Here is a 14,354-nt window from a genome sequence, read left to right as displayed (position 1 = left end):
AAATACACATTTGCGTGGAGGAGAAATGAACTAGAATGGGGAAATCTTGTAACAGTTAAGCTTTAACAGCTGATATAAACACACATAATTAATAAACACACTTGGTGAATACAATTTGGAGCATAAATATTCTTGCATTTGACTTCATTGTGGTGCTGCTTCAGTGAGTGATTTCCAGCTATTTTAAGTCGTGCACACGTTTCACACGTCCTGATAGATGCATTGACTCTTCCCGCCTCTAGGGGTCAGTAGAGGCCTTTTTACTGCACTATTCATTGAGCCTAATTGAGATGATGTTACTGGAGACTATTTTTAGCCTTTAATTGTGTGTTGTCACATTGATGAAAAACTGTGTGAATAATGTGTGAGTCCAGGATTTAGACTGAGGATGAAACTGCAGTAATGTAGATGCTTTTGAGGACACAGTGTGATGAGCTTTAGCATATTTTACATGGTAGATGGTAGAACAAACAGATCTGTATTGGATGTGGTTCATTGTTGCTTTTTTCATTGTATTTTTTTTTGTTGAATTTATTGAGCAAAATAAATTCAATTTCATCACAATCAAAGCCAAAAGCCAAAAGTTAGACATTGAAAATTGAAATTACAATAAAGTTGTGTGAAAGACACATGCAGAAGACAAAAAGAATGGCAATGAGAGGAAGAAGAGGAAAAATGCTTTAATTGAGATATATAAGATAAAATGAATAAATTAAATAAAATGAAGTGTATTCTAAATGTTTTCAACAATATAAGTATAGTTATACATTTAGCATCTTTTTGTTTGGAAGACATTTTAGAGTTCATAAGATATGTAAAATCATGAAGTATTGAAAAAAAAAATGTAATCTATACAATTCACATCACATTCACAATTAAATCAATCAGGGTATTAAAAAACATAGTAAAATACTGACCTGTAATACATACAACCACAAGGTGGCGCCACATTTCTATCAAGTCAACACAGGAGTACCAACATTTATAAAAGAAGAAACATATGAAACTGTACTTTTAGGAGACAGAGAACAGTGAGAACAGAGACTATTTAACCAAACAATAATGACAACAATGTAAAGTGTAAAATGAGTCATAATTAATGATCATACTGTGTTGTATTCATCAAGTAACCTCTTGGTGGAGACCTTGAATAAGAGGTTTATAATGTAGTGTACGCTTGCATTAAATGTTTTTTATGCAAAATGTGTGAAGAGGATAATAAATCATTAAAGGGGACATATTAAGCTTTTTTGTGATTTTCTATTATTTATATGGATTTATATGGATATCTAAGTTAAACGTGGTCAAAGTTCCAAAATCAGAGGTTAAGTTAGGCTAAGCCAGGGTTCAACCTACTCTGAACGCTTCATTTAACACCTTTTCAAGCTGTGCAGCCCCATAAATGTCTGCTCCATCGTATTTGTTGCTAAGGTTTTTCCACATTTTGGAGTTTCGTTTAGTGAAATCCTGCTATTATACTTTGTTTCTAAGTCTCATATGAGCTAACTTCTTTTTCCTAGGATGGCAAAGTCATGAACCACCATACTCTGCCTATGATTGGCTAGTACTCGTTGCCTTTGATGTCAAGGTTTAGGCATGAGGACTGAGATTCGTTAGGGTTAGAATATCAGGAAAAGCCAAGGGGCAGCTTCAAAGAGCTGGCAAACCAGAACAAGGGTTACCTCATCAAGAAGGGGACCGTAAAATGACAGGACCTAAAACAGCCTGTTTTATTAGTCAGAGGCTGAACTGAGGGGCTGCATGAAGGACCAGCATAAAATAAATAAGCAGTTTTTTTGAGGTGAATATCATCCAAATAAATGGAATAATTGAATATGAATTAAATTTACTACACAGCCTGAATTGGCTCGTTCATTCGTTGCCCCGTAAAACCCACTGAGACATTTTATGTGATACTGGGCATTAGCTACAAATAAATTCGGTCTGACTCAGCTTGGCTCGGACGCTTTTGACCCACTTCACTTAAAGCCCCATGCCAGTCATAATTTTTGTGTTTCCATGGTAATATAAGTAGATGCAGCGAAATACCATGGCAACAACAGATCGTGTGGAACAATATTTGAGCTCCCTATTGTGCACACACCTGTGTATGTGTGTGTGTGTGTGTGTGTGTGTGTGTGTGTGTGTGTGTGTGTGTGTGTGTGTGTGTGTGTGTGTGTGTGTGTGTGTTCACTGTAACACTTGCCTGCACTTAACATATTTGATAGTTAATGAAAGGAATGTGACATTGATTCAGTTCTATACAAAACATGCATTTAGTCTGCTGTAATGAGGTACTGTTAACTGTTTATACTGGATAGTGTGTTTACACCATCCATGGTTTATTTCAAGAGACCTTTTTAAATTCCTCACCTGAACAGCAATTATCCACTCATACTCTTCCTCAATGATGAAGAGTTGTGCATGGAGCTGCAACACTAAGTATAGAGCTTGAAGGGTGATGTCTGTTTCTTTAGTCGTCTTTCCAAAATCAAAAGCACAGGAGCAAAAGTGTAAGCAGTGGATTAAACTGTGTGTTTTTCTGCTCTTAACATAAGCTGCAATTGCATGCCCGACTAGGCTAACTAGTTTACTACATTCAATACCTGACCCAGCATTTCTTTGGCTATTTAAGAAACACAACCTAATTACATTATGTAAGGTTACTAAAAAAAAGCCCCATTCATGACTTGCTAACAACTGTACTTTGTTGTGAGGAAGCCAGTCATGAATGCTATCAGAGTTTATGGTAATGTTATTATCAGCTCTGTGTGGAAGTTAACACTGCAGCAACCCCAACTAACATTACCGGAGGTAGTGTTAATATGGCCAAACTGAACTGTTAGTCTTCATCCTGAAAGCATTTTATCAAACAAGTATGTAAGCTAGCAGTGAAGCAGGGTTATGTTAGAATGAAGTAACATTTTCTTACATTCTTTTTGTCTCGTAATATTCCTAATATTTGATTAACTAGTCTTTACATGGCAATATAATATTTATGTTACTTTATTTCCATTTCATTTCCATCCTCTTATACACGGATCATCAACTGGAGAGGATGCTAACCCTCGAACATATAACTTTAGCTCCAGGCTTTTAGCATGATGTTCAATATGAAGGCATTATGGTCACGTTAAAGATCATTTTTTACAAGATTCTCCATTTAAAACGAGTCATGTGGAAACCTCTATTCAACCCACTCATTTGGCTAAGGTAAGCTTAATAACTTGCTAGCTTGAGCTGATTAAAGTCCACTAAATCAACAGTCTTACGCTAGAAATGAGAAGCCTCCTTTAATTTTCTTTTATCTGAAATTCAAAAACTATTATAAATTTTAAAGTAGTATTGTGTCACTATTGTTAACAACTGGATAACATATACTGTGCATGCAGAAGGGAAAGCTTGAGGCAGATAAACAGTAACTAAGTCTTCACAGGCAGAAAACTGGACAGTAAACACAGTATTTAGGTGTCTATTCATGTAGATTTACCATAGTCAGCATTTTTACCACATGTATTGCTTTTATTGATCCACCCTAAAATGCAACTGATTTAAAAGTTGCCATTTTCTGTTCAGCAGCTGTTTGATTTTGCAATATAAAAAAAACCCCAATCAGTTCTTTTTTATAGCCAATTTTAAAAAAAGAATGGACATCAGCAGGCATCATGGCGATAATGTCACATAAAAATTCTGGATATATAAATAATGGGAGGAATCCTACGATGGGGAACACCGTGAGTCCCATCTGGCTGAGAGGAGTCGACCCTTAACGTTGATTTAGTAGCATTTTTATTGACAGATTCCCTTTCCCTTGTTCTGCAATCATGATGCTGCATGGCCAGTTAATTGGGTGACCACCACCTGAGTCCTCCTGCAAATCAGCTATCAGTGACAAGCAGTGGAGTTACACTACACCCTCAAAATCCGATTATCTGTGACCATGATCTCCTCTAACACCTGATATTAGCTTTGTTATCTTAATATTAAACATCCACATGGAGTCTGACTGGTTGATTAGAGCAACAACATCTGAGCACCAGCTGCAAACCTGTACATTTACATATATACAATGTGACGGCATAATACCAAGCATGCCGGATGAATTGGCTAATGTATTTAAATTGTACATTTGTAAATTGGGGAGGGGTTCATGGTGAAAATGATTGCAGGGAGTTACATTTTCTACATTTTTACCTAAAAGAAATATACAGAAAGAAGTGCTTGGATGTAATCATTGTCAAATTTCCACCCCGAGGGGCTCAAAGCAGCTCTGACTCGTTTCCAATTGCATCTTCATCAGCTCCATATACTAGCAGCGCAGACTGAATATGGGCCCACTGCCAACATGTGAATAGACTTTTTTAATACGCATATTGTACATTTTTATTGGGATGCACGTCGTCGTTGTCATTGTCATCATACACATTCAGTGAATATGCATTTGCATTTCTATGTAATTCTCAATGCAGCTTTTTTCAAGACGTGTGGGTGAAACATGAATTAAGGGTTTTTCCTCTCTAAATCCTCATGCTCTCAAAATACTATGACCAAGACCATATCCCTCCTCATAAAATTACACTTATCACAGGCCAGGAAATCCACATTTTCCACTGGCCACCAGCTTTTTTTTGGTGCTCTTGTAAAGTAGAAGCTCTAGTTATTTTAAGATAATATTTATAACCCAATTGTGTAAGCATTTTCCGTATCTATTAGCATCTACAGCATGAAAATACACAGCTACTTTCTCTTAATTCCTAAAAACTTTGCCCGAAGCATGGTTTCTACTCAACTTCACCCCTTTGCTGACTTATCCAGATGGTCTCTGCATGTGCTGTACTCATCACTTAGAGCTGCCTCTCTACATGCTCACTCTATTGTAATGCATATCTGCACGTGGTGCCTTTTAGCCCTGAGTTCTTTTCATACCGGAATCACTGCATCTCAATCAATCTGAGCTTCTTTTATTCGCAGTGACCACCGCTCGGTCCGGCTTCAGCCAGGAGCTTTTGTAACCAGTCAGTAGAAGGTTATTTGTCTTATGTCGGAGGATGTATAACAATAGTAAGTTTCTGTAGGAGGGGGAAAGAAACAATTGAGAAGTGTGATTGATATAACCATCTGCCTGACTGGCCATCTTGATTAAACTAGAGGAGTGTAATCTAAATGCTGATGCCTTCGGATTGTACAAAGATCATATATGAATTTGAGATATCAGATAAAAAAACTACAATCACAGTGTGGAAGGTACAGTGCTCATTGTGAAATTACTCGGATGGCTGCACGGCTCCCTTCCAGTGTTTGGATACGTGTATTTATTTGTGCATGTGTGTGCATGTAATTGAATCTGTGTGTGACTGTGCCTGTCTGCCCTGTTAGCCGGAGTGTATGAGACTGACCTTGCTGACCATTGTGTGTCTCTTCTGGGTGGTCACTCTGTGCCCACATTAATCTCACAGTTGAGAGAAAAGGTCCTGACCTGTGCTGTTTTTCTTTCAGGGGAGGTCATTTTCAGTCTGGGCAGTCTGCTCGTTTCTGATGTGACTTGTATATTTCGAGCTGTGCTTGTTCACAGAGAGAATTCAGATCTGCAGCTTACTGAAAAGGGTAAGTGTAGTTGGTTTATGCTTCTGATAAAGAAAATAGAAAATGAGTCGAAAGCTTAGCAATGCAGGAGATAGAGAAGATAGATAAAGAGCTTTGAGATGCTGTCTGTCCATATGTTAACCAACATATACAGTATATTGTGCGGTCAGATCATTTTTATAGGGTAGTAGTATGCCAGTTTTTTTTTTAATTTAGCCTATAAAATAGTTTTAAAAATGCTCAATTTGATATGTTGAGATTTCTTGTTTTGTCTATTCAACAGTCCAAAACCTGAACTTACTTACAGAAGAGGAAAAAAAGCTGAATATCTTCACAAGTGAGAAACTGGAATTGGCAAACTGACTTAGATGATTACCAAATGTATAAATAGTAGTTGATAGTAGAGCTGCAAAGATTAGTAGATTAATGGATTAGTCAATCAACAGAAAAGTAATCACCAACTATTTTGAAAATCAATTTATAGTTTCAGTTCTTGGTTTTTTTTTGTGCAAAAATAATCTGATACCAGCTGCTTAGATGTGAATATTGTCTGGTTTACTTTGTCATCTGTGATTTTAAACTGAATATCTTTGGGTTGTGGACTGTTGGTCAAAAACTGACATTGTAGGTTGCATCTTGGGTTTTGGGTGATTGGGTGTCACCATTTTTCTGACATTTTACGGACCAAATGACAAATCAATTAAAAAAAATAATCAACAAAAAAATTGATAATGAAAAAATTGAAATTGAAATTGAAAAGTCCAGAACATATGAATATAAAATAATTTTTCATCTTTAAAGTTTAACCGCTGGATACAAGATGTCTCTGACTTCACTGAGAAGTTAATTCTCACGCCACAGATACAGTTCCCCAGTGGACACAGATGGACAGCTGTGGACAGCTGCGGACTTCATGGATGTGTAGTAGATCAGTTTAAACTACTTTCTGGAGTCTGCTTGGAGGATGCGTTCCATACATTTGCAGTGGATCAGCGTTTACAGGAAGACAGCTTAGTGGCTCAACAAATGATGAAATATACATCATGTAGACTGTAGGGGAAGCTTGCATACTCACAGACACAGAAGGTATAATTTCACTTTCAGCGTCTGTCTGCTGGAGGCTTTGAGTTTAATTAAATTAAAGAGTACGGTATAAACTGCTCTATATGGAAAGTGCCTTGAGATGAACTTTGATGTGATTTGATGCTATATAAATAAAATTGAATTGAACCACACTTGTTTAGCTGCACACTGAACTGCGATTGACTTCCAATTTAGTTGTGATGTCAAAAATCTTGCTCACAGGTACATGCCCTAAACTCAGATTTAACCCTCCTGTTGGAGGGAGGAAGGGAGGGAGAAAGGAAAAGAGGAAGGGAGGAAGGAAGGAAGAAAGGGGGATGGAGGAAGGAAAGAAGATAGGGAGGAAAGAGAGAAGGAGGGAGGGAGGAAGGACAGATGGAAGGGAGGAAAGATGGAGGAAAGAAGGAAGGAAGGTAGGAGGGAGGGAGGAAAGAAGGAAGGAGGGAGGGAGGGAGGAAAGCAGGAAGGAGGGAGGGAGGGAGGGAGGGAGGAAGGTAGGGGGGAGAAAGAAAGAGAAGGAGGGAGGGAGGAAAGAAGGAACAGTCAAAACAGACGGGGTCAATTTGACTCGGAAGGACGACACGAAGGATAAGAAAGAAAAACATCTCTTCTCTCTTCAGCAGATGAAGCCGAAACAAACTGTGCACATACATCCTTCCTGCACAGTGACGCTCAACCATCCAAGTGAAGTAAGTCAGTGATGCAACCAGGAGCAAAACGTTATGAGTGGAAGGGGACTTTAAAGTTGCGGACTGACCGACCGACAACAAGAACAAGAACTGTAATGCTGTAGGTTTTTTTTAAACCACTGAATTCTCTATAATTTGCAGTTTATTGAGCAGTTGTTGCTCACAAACACAACCGATGGTGAACTCATGCAGCTAAACAATACACCAGCTGTCCTCTCTTATTCATTCAATGAAAATAGATTTAAAGGGAACAGTAGTATGTTGTGTGTATTTGGTTACAGTTCTCAATAATTATGCACCCAGAATGTATTTTTACTCTTTTCTAACACAGCTGAGCAACCACAATACCCCTCTTTCCTTATTAATGCATTATTTAGTAGCCTATATATGACACAGATACCCTGTAAAGCATACAGGAACTTTCTTTCTTGTGAGTTTATAACCACAGCTGGATTCTCTTCCTGATTTAGTTTCATAACCTACTTTTAATTGTTCCATGATTCACTAAAATCAATGTTTCACCACGATTAAACGCTGCCCTGTGCGAGCTTAGAGCGATCAGAGGGCTCTGCTCCGTGCTTAACCCGTTGGCATCTGGGAAAAACCGATAACATTCTCCTTCGACAAATACTTGTGCTGGCTTGAAACCACAAACAGACCTCGGTGTTATAAGCAGAGTGGCATGTTTGAGGAAAGGATTTCACCCATTTTCTAAAATGCGATTTTACAGCCGGCATGTTTGTGTTTCGCTTACAATGGCCTCTTTGTCGAAACCCTGATTGGGCTTAATGTTATTTCAACCGCGGTGTGATAATGTGATAACCACAGCCACAGCCACTCTGTGTTGTCTTAGGTAATCTATGTTTGGACTGAATCAAATAATGACCCCAGGAAAATTGTCTGAGGAAATAAAGACAAGGCGAGCTGTTTGTCTGAGGCTGACAGCGCCTCGGTCACTGACCACACGGAAGGAATGCCATGATATAAAGTTCATATATAATGCATACCGGTGTGATTTTTATAAATAAATGATGTGTCTGTGTGTGTGTATAAAAACGTTTGTGAGTGTATGATTTCATGCGTGACTTTATTGAAAATTCTCGTCTTTTTCGATGTAACGTTAGAGCTGAAAAGCTTCGATCCATCCAGCGGTTACAGTTATGTAAGCTTGCTAGATCATATTAGATCACAATGAAGGAATTGTTTTCACATTGAACAGCAGCTTTCTCCTAATCTAGTTATATAAAGAGACATGTAAGTCCACAACAACATGACCTGCTTTTAAAAGCCACACAGGATATACTTCAGCTGCTCTTAGATTAGTGTGATTTATAATGGGATATATATAATACATTCATTCACCTTCTTATCAGTCGAGGGTTATTTAGGAGTTTGTTAGAAAACTGTCTTTTCAGCTACTGGACAGATTGTAATGAAATTTGGTACACATACTCCCAGGAGACCTAGCGACCCTGTGACCTCTTATTCCCCACTGGACTACACTCAGATTAGACAATGCTTGCTTTCACTTGACCAAGAGTAAGCACAGTTTAGTGCAGTGGTCACTAACCCTGCTCCTGTAGAGCTACCGCCATGCATGTTTTATGTATCTCCCCACTCTAACACACCTGATTCTAATAATTGGCTTGTTATCAAACCCCTTGACAAGCTTCAGCCGCTTGATAACGAGTTAATTATTAGAATCAGGTGTGTTTACAGCGGGGAGCTACATAAAACATGCAGGGCAGTAGCTCTCCAGGAGCAGGGTTGGAGACCATTGATTTAGTGAATGTAAGTCGAGACAAGACAAGGTGGCCTGTCTTTTGTCTTGCAAGTCAGTAGAAGGAAGGGTGTTTGGGTGAGCGGCAAACTGTACAGATGTGATACATTTGCTATAATGCTGAGGGTGATAATCAAATAGTTAAAAGTTCAATGAAAATATCATTCTTCTTTCTATGGGTGATGCAGCCCAGTTTACTTTAGAAATATGACACAGGGCTCGACTCATTCTCTTGAAGTTGATCATCATTACAGTCACTAGCAAATCTAGTATGTCCAAAACAAAATATGGAGTTACAAGGTTTCCACCTGACAGCAGCGTTAACCAATCGGAATAAAATAAAAGTTATTTGGGGGGCATGAGCGTCAGTGCCCAGGGACCCCCTACTAATCTAGTTTTACTTGCCCAACCTTAAAACAATAGAGAACTTGCACTCACACAATGTAAGACTCATATTTGGCCAAAGATATCAAAGTCAGTCAGTCAATAGATATCATCTTTTTTTACTCCATAGATTCGTCTTATTTTTCAAAACTGGGTGCATACATTGGTTTAATATAATCTCTTTTTTTGTAAAGCACTTTTTTTTAAAGTTACTGAATATAATGTGTATATAATCCGTGGAGTTCCCCTTTAATCATGCTGTAGTTGCCATTGAACAGTGAAGTCCAAGTCAAAGTGCCTTTATTGTCATTATATTGTGAAAAATACAACAAAATTAAAAGTGCTGCTCTGTTTGGTGCCACGAATAATAATCCAGAGTTTTGAGGAATTATCGAATATTGATGTTTTTGTCTGGATAAGCATCACTGAACACTCAACACTGAATAAATTGAGTATTTGTCACATCCATTTTTTGCCCCCAACACCCCGAGTCTATTGGGTCAAGTCTGATCCCGGCATTATTCGCAATCATGAGACTAAAGTATGCCGGAGGTTTATTATTAGATCCGTAGTATATCAGCGTGTTTCTAAAGTAAGCTGGTTGTTATGACTACAAGGATCACAGAAATGCCCAAAGCTGTACAAATCTACTACATGGACTTCCACAGAGGTTTGCCTTTTAACCGGTCTGTGTGATTGAGTTCATTGCTGTGATTAGCCATCTCATGGGCAGTGTCCATTAGCTCGCTTCTATCTTTAAAGCAGTGCTATTAGTGAGCTGGATGGAGCCGACGAGACATATTGACATGAGGCTGAAGGGAAGTAGATCAGCGTGTCACTGCTGCTGCTGATGTAATTTCTGTTTAATTTACCACTTAATGCTCCCGTTTAGCCGGATTGGGGTGCCAAATGTGACCAATTAGCATCTATTCATGCTACTTTTACAGAAACTACAAGGCCAGGCCATGGAAATATAGTTCACAGAAAGTACATTTTAAAGTCTCTGCATGATCTCCTTCTGATGGAAGAGGCCACTAGAGCAGCTGATTGGTGACCTGCATCCAGTGTGAGGTTCTATGATGAGTGAGGATCCTGTGTCAAGATTATCACCAAGTTGAAATATGCTGGTGTCACTACAGGGCTGATAAGAAACCTGGCCGTCTGCCATGTTGTGCTGTTCTGCAGCATCGTAAATCACAGGAATCGAGGTGGTTCAGAGATGGTGTGAAGGATAAATTTACCTTAAACATATGTGAGCCACTTTTATAGAAGGAAAGAAGAAGGTTTGCATAGAGACATTTTCAAGTTTAATTCATATATTAAAAAAATAAATTATATGAAACACCTGAATAAATCAGTGGAGAAAATGACATGCAGATGCTTCAGGGCATGCAAGCTCAGACTGAGTATGGAAATTACGTTAAGCATATATTATAGCTGTAGCGGCGCCACACCATATCAAAAAGAAGATGGTATTTGGGCACTGGAAACCTTTACAGAGATGTTGAAAAGAAACGGTCTGCAGGCTAGAGGAAATGCACAAAAAATTAGACTTATTAACAAAAATTATTAATGAAACAGAGGCAAACATGAACTCTGGGAAAAGTGCAACAAAGAAATAAAATCTGCAGCTTTGCAGCAAGCCACCACTTACAATCTTTCCTTTTACAAGTGGCATTTAATCTTCTTCTCCTCCCCTGACGGGAACATACCACCTACTCAGATAAGTATGGAGGTTAGATATTAGGCTTTCAAAACCCCACAAAATTACAAACATTGGATTTTTCTGTTATAGCTGACAATCTACTATGCACACACCAATTATTCATAAGTGCCCAAAGATCAACCAAATGTCATTTACTACTGAACTGAACAGTTTTACCCATGTTTCCACATCCTAGCAATGCCCTGTTCCTCACTGCTGAAAGGACCTGATGTTACAAATATGTTTCCAGCTGATTGAGCAGCTGAGCTTCCCCCCAACAACCCAGACAGCCCAAACAGATCATACACCTGTAAACCAAAACAAACCACACAGAACAACCTGTGCAGTCAATTATTGAAAACAAGCTGATATGACAAACAAAACATTGGGGAACAGGGAGCATAGCAACCTCTTTACAATAGTCGTCACAGTCACTCATCTCAAACAACTGAACACCTATGGGAGATATGTCTACCATCATCGTTAAATGTGAAATTAGAGAATATATTTTGGAAGAATTGTGATCATAACCCATGGCAGAAACACAAAGAGTTGGTGAATCTATGATAAGAAGCATTAAAGCTGTTCTGGAGCCTTACAAAGACACTTAAAGTTGTTGGGGTTTTTTTTAAAGTCTGTGATGCATCTGTAGTTTAGAAGTGTATTTTTGTAAGTTCTTGGGGGCATTTTCCAGAGAATGATCAATAACTGCTTGTTTCAGTATCTTTACAAACTGGCATAGTTTTTATAATGTCCCTGTGTTCAGTAATGTGAACAACATCACAGATTTTCCACGCTGAAGAATATTAAACATACATCTCCATCTGATATAGTAAATATTAATCTGGCAAATGACCATCAGACCTAGCCAGGTGTGAACATAAAGGGATAATGAGTGGTATTAGATATGATGTGATAAACACTCTACCTCTGTAGTGGTTAGACTTTTTCTGTCCAGAAAGGGCTTCTCATGCACTGTCCTGCCCTTGCTGCTGTCCCTCTGTATGTGTGTGTATGTATGTGTGTGTAACCTTGACAGAGAAGCTAAGCTTCATTGAGTGCCTGCGAGCACTGTGCTATCTTTAGCTTTTGTTGAAGCTTTTACCACTGGTGTCCTCCTCCTCTTCCCACTCTTTCTCCTCCTCCACTCCCCTCAGCCCACTCACTGTTGGCTGCACATGCAAACATGCACGCTTACAGTATGCATGCTTGCACACAACCGAACCACGACACACACACAGTAACATACATATGCACACTGCATAACTGTTACTGGGCAGATCAGAGGAAGCAACCTACTTCTGGGATAAAAACATGAGAACGATGTTTGTTTCTGAGTGCTGAGTGAAAGACTGACTCGTGTTCCCTCAGCGGGTCTGATTCCTGCCTGAAGGCAAGATGTGCAACATGACTTCACTGGCAGCACAAATGTATTTCTACTGGACAGAACTGTATTAAATTACCTCAGTAAAACATTTGTAGAATAGAAACTATCAATAAATAAATTTGCCCCAAACCAAACTCCAGCAATTTAGCAATTAGCATTCATTGGAGGTTAATGGGTCTATATCTCTTCTCCTTGCAGTACATCTACTTTGCATATTGTTTCTGATGGTGTGAATTCCTGGTATGTTTCCAGCTATTTCAGTCTGGTGCACAGCTTGTTAATTTTGTAATATTGTTATCCAATGTCTGACTATTGTTGTTCTGATTCTACAATAATTGTGGCCTAAATAAAAGTAGCTCCTTATTGGGGGGGGGGATTAATTACAACAATGCAATCTTCTTTTCCTAATCAAACATTCCCAAAAATAGCTTGTTTAATCAACTTGGCTAATCAGTTTTAATCATGTTAAATGCTGCCGTACTGAAGGCAAAATGATGGCAGCCAAACGGCCTCAGGTTTCAAAACCAAACTAATCCAATCAGAGAGGCAGTTCCCATGAGACTTTGCAGTAAACGTGCACAACCTCTTAGTCATGATATATTTATATGTGTTTTGAAACTACTTTTTTACTGGTCACGTTTATGCACCACACCGTTACACTGGGTGAGATGTTCTTACATGAACTACAATGTAAAAACATCAGTGCAAAGTCAAGAAATTAGCTTTTCCTGAACTGTGTTCCTGTGCATGAACGGTGGCGTTTGTCTTACACGGTACTACTCTATGGAGACTGAACACATGATTACAGTTATTAGTCTTTGGAGCCATTTCTAAACAAAGTACTGTGACCAGGGGCGGGCTGGCAATCTGGATATTGCCTGGTTCATCAACCCAAAATTCGGATAAACAGCCAACAGCACGGGGCGCTAATTCGATAATTTGTTTGCCAAGTGTAAAAAAAAAAATCAACAAAGAAGAGTGAATCATTGGTTGTGATATTAATGGCAAGCAAACAACATAAGGGGAAAGGTGGATGGGAAAAATTAAAAGAAAGCCAAGACTTTCGAGAGCTTTATGGCTGCAGTAACTGCCAACATCAGCAGCAGCAGCAGTAATGTAGTCCTAGACGTCGGCCAAAGCAATGAATTTGTTGAGGACCGGGTGGAAGTTGAACCTGATTATGATGATGGCCATTTCTAAGTCCCAGTCTGTCCCTGACTGTGATTGTTAAGTTTGTGTCACCCAGTGCAACTACGTGGCATGTTTTTAATAGTTTTTTGACAACAACATTATTTTTTGATGACTACTTCATGAGAGGAGGCCATGATACTGACCCGTCTTTGAATAAACAGTGTATAAATGTCACATGGAGGAAACAGAACAGCAGAGAGAAAATAGAGAGAGCTAACCGGTCCGGATATCGGGTTTAGTGGTTAGTTGGCCAGCTACAAGAGTTCACCAACCAGCCCTTTGTATGTCATTTGACCAAGTTTATGGCCCCACTTAATAATCACTGCAGCCTCTGTGCTGGACAGTTGGGTCGCCTTGTCCCGCTCTCTGTCTCTCCATTACTCATGACTTTGATTTGTTTGGGTCCTATCAAGGCTTCATCCAGACCTTTTTAATCCTGGACCTCCTACACATGTTCAGTAGAAGTAGAAGAAAAAGGTCAAAGTCTTATGGTTTGAATCCCATCCTTGTCGAGTCATGTTCAATTCAGTCTTCTGTGATAACAAGAAAAGC

The 14,354-nt window shown here is 38.9% G+C and overlaps 1 protein-coding gene across 1 annotated transcript in view; it reads right to left on the bottom strand.

The window, feature by feature from the left end:
* The window catches only part of nbr1a (NBR1 autophagy cargo receptor a), a 504,698-nt gene that overhangs the window by 441,501 nt on the left and 48,843 nt on the right, over positions 1–14,354 (bottom strand). The gene's annotated exons all lie outside the window — the stretch shown is intronic.

The sequence above is a fragment of the Scomber scombrus genome, chromosome 21, assembly GCF_963691925.1.
Source record: "Scomber scombrus chromosome 21, fScoSco1.1, whole genome shotgun sequence".
NCBI lineage: Eukaryota > Metazoa > Chordata > Actinopteri > Scombriformes > Scombridae > Scomber > Scomber scombrus.
The sequence above is the reverse complement of the archived record's forward strand: the minus strand, read 5'-3'. Positions and strand labels throughout refer to the sequence as shown.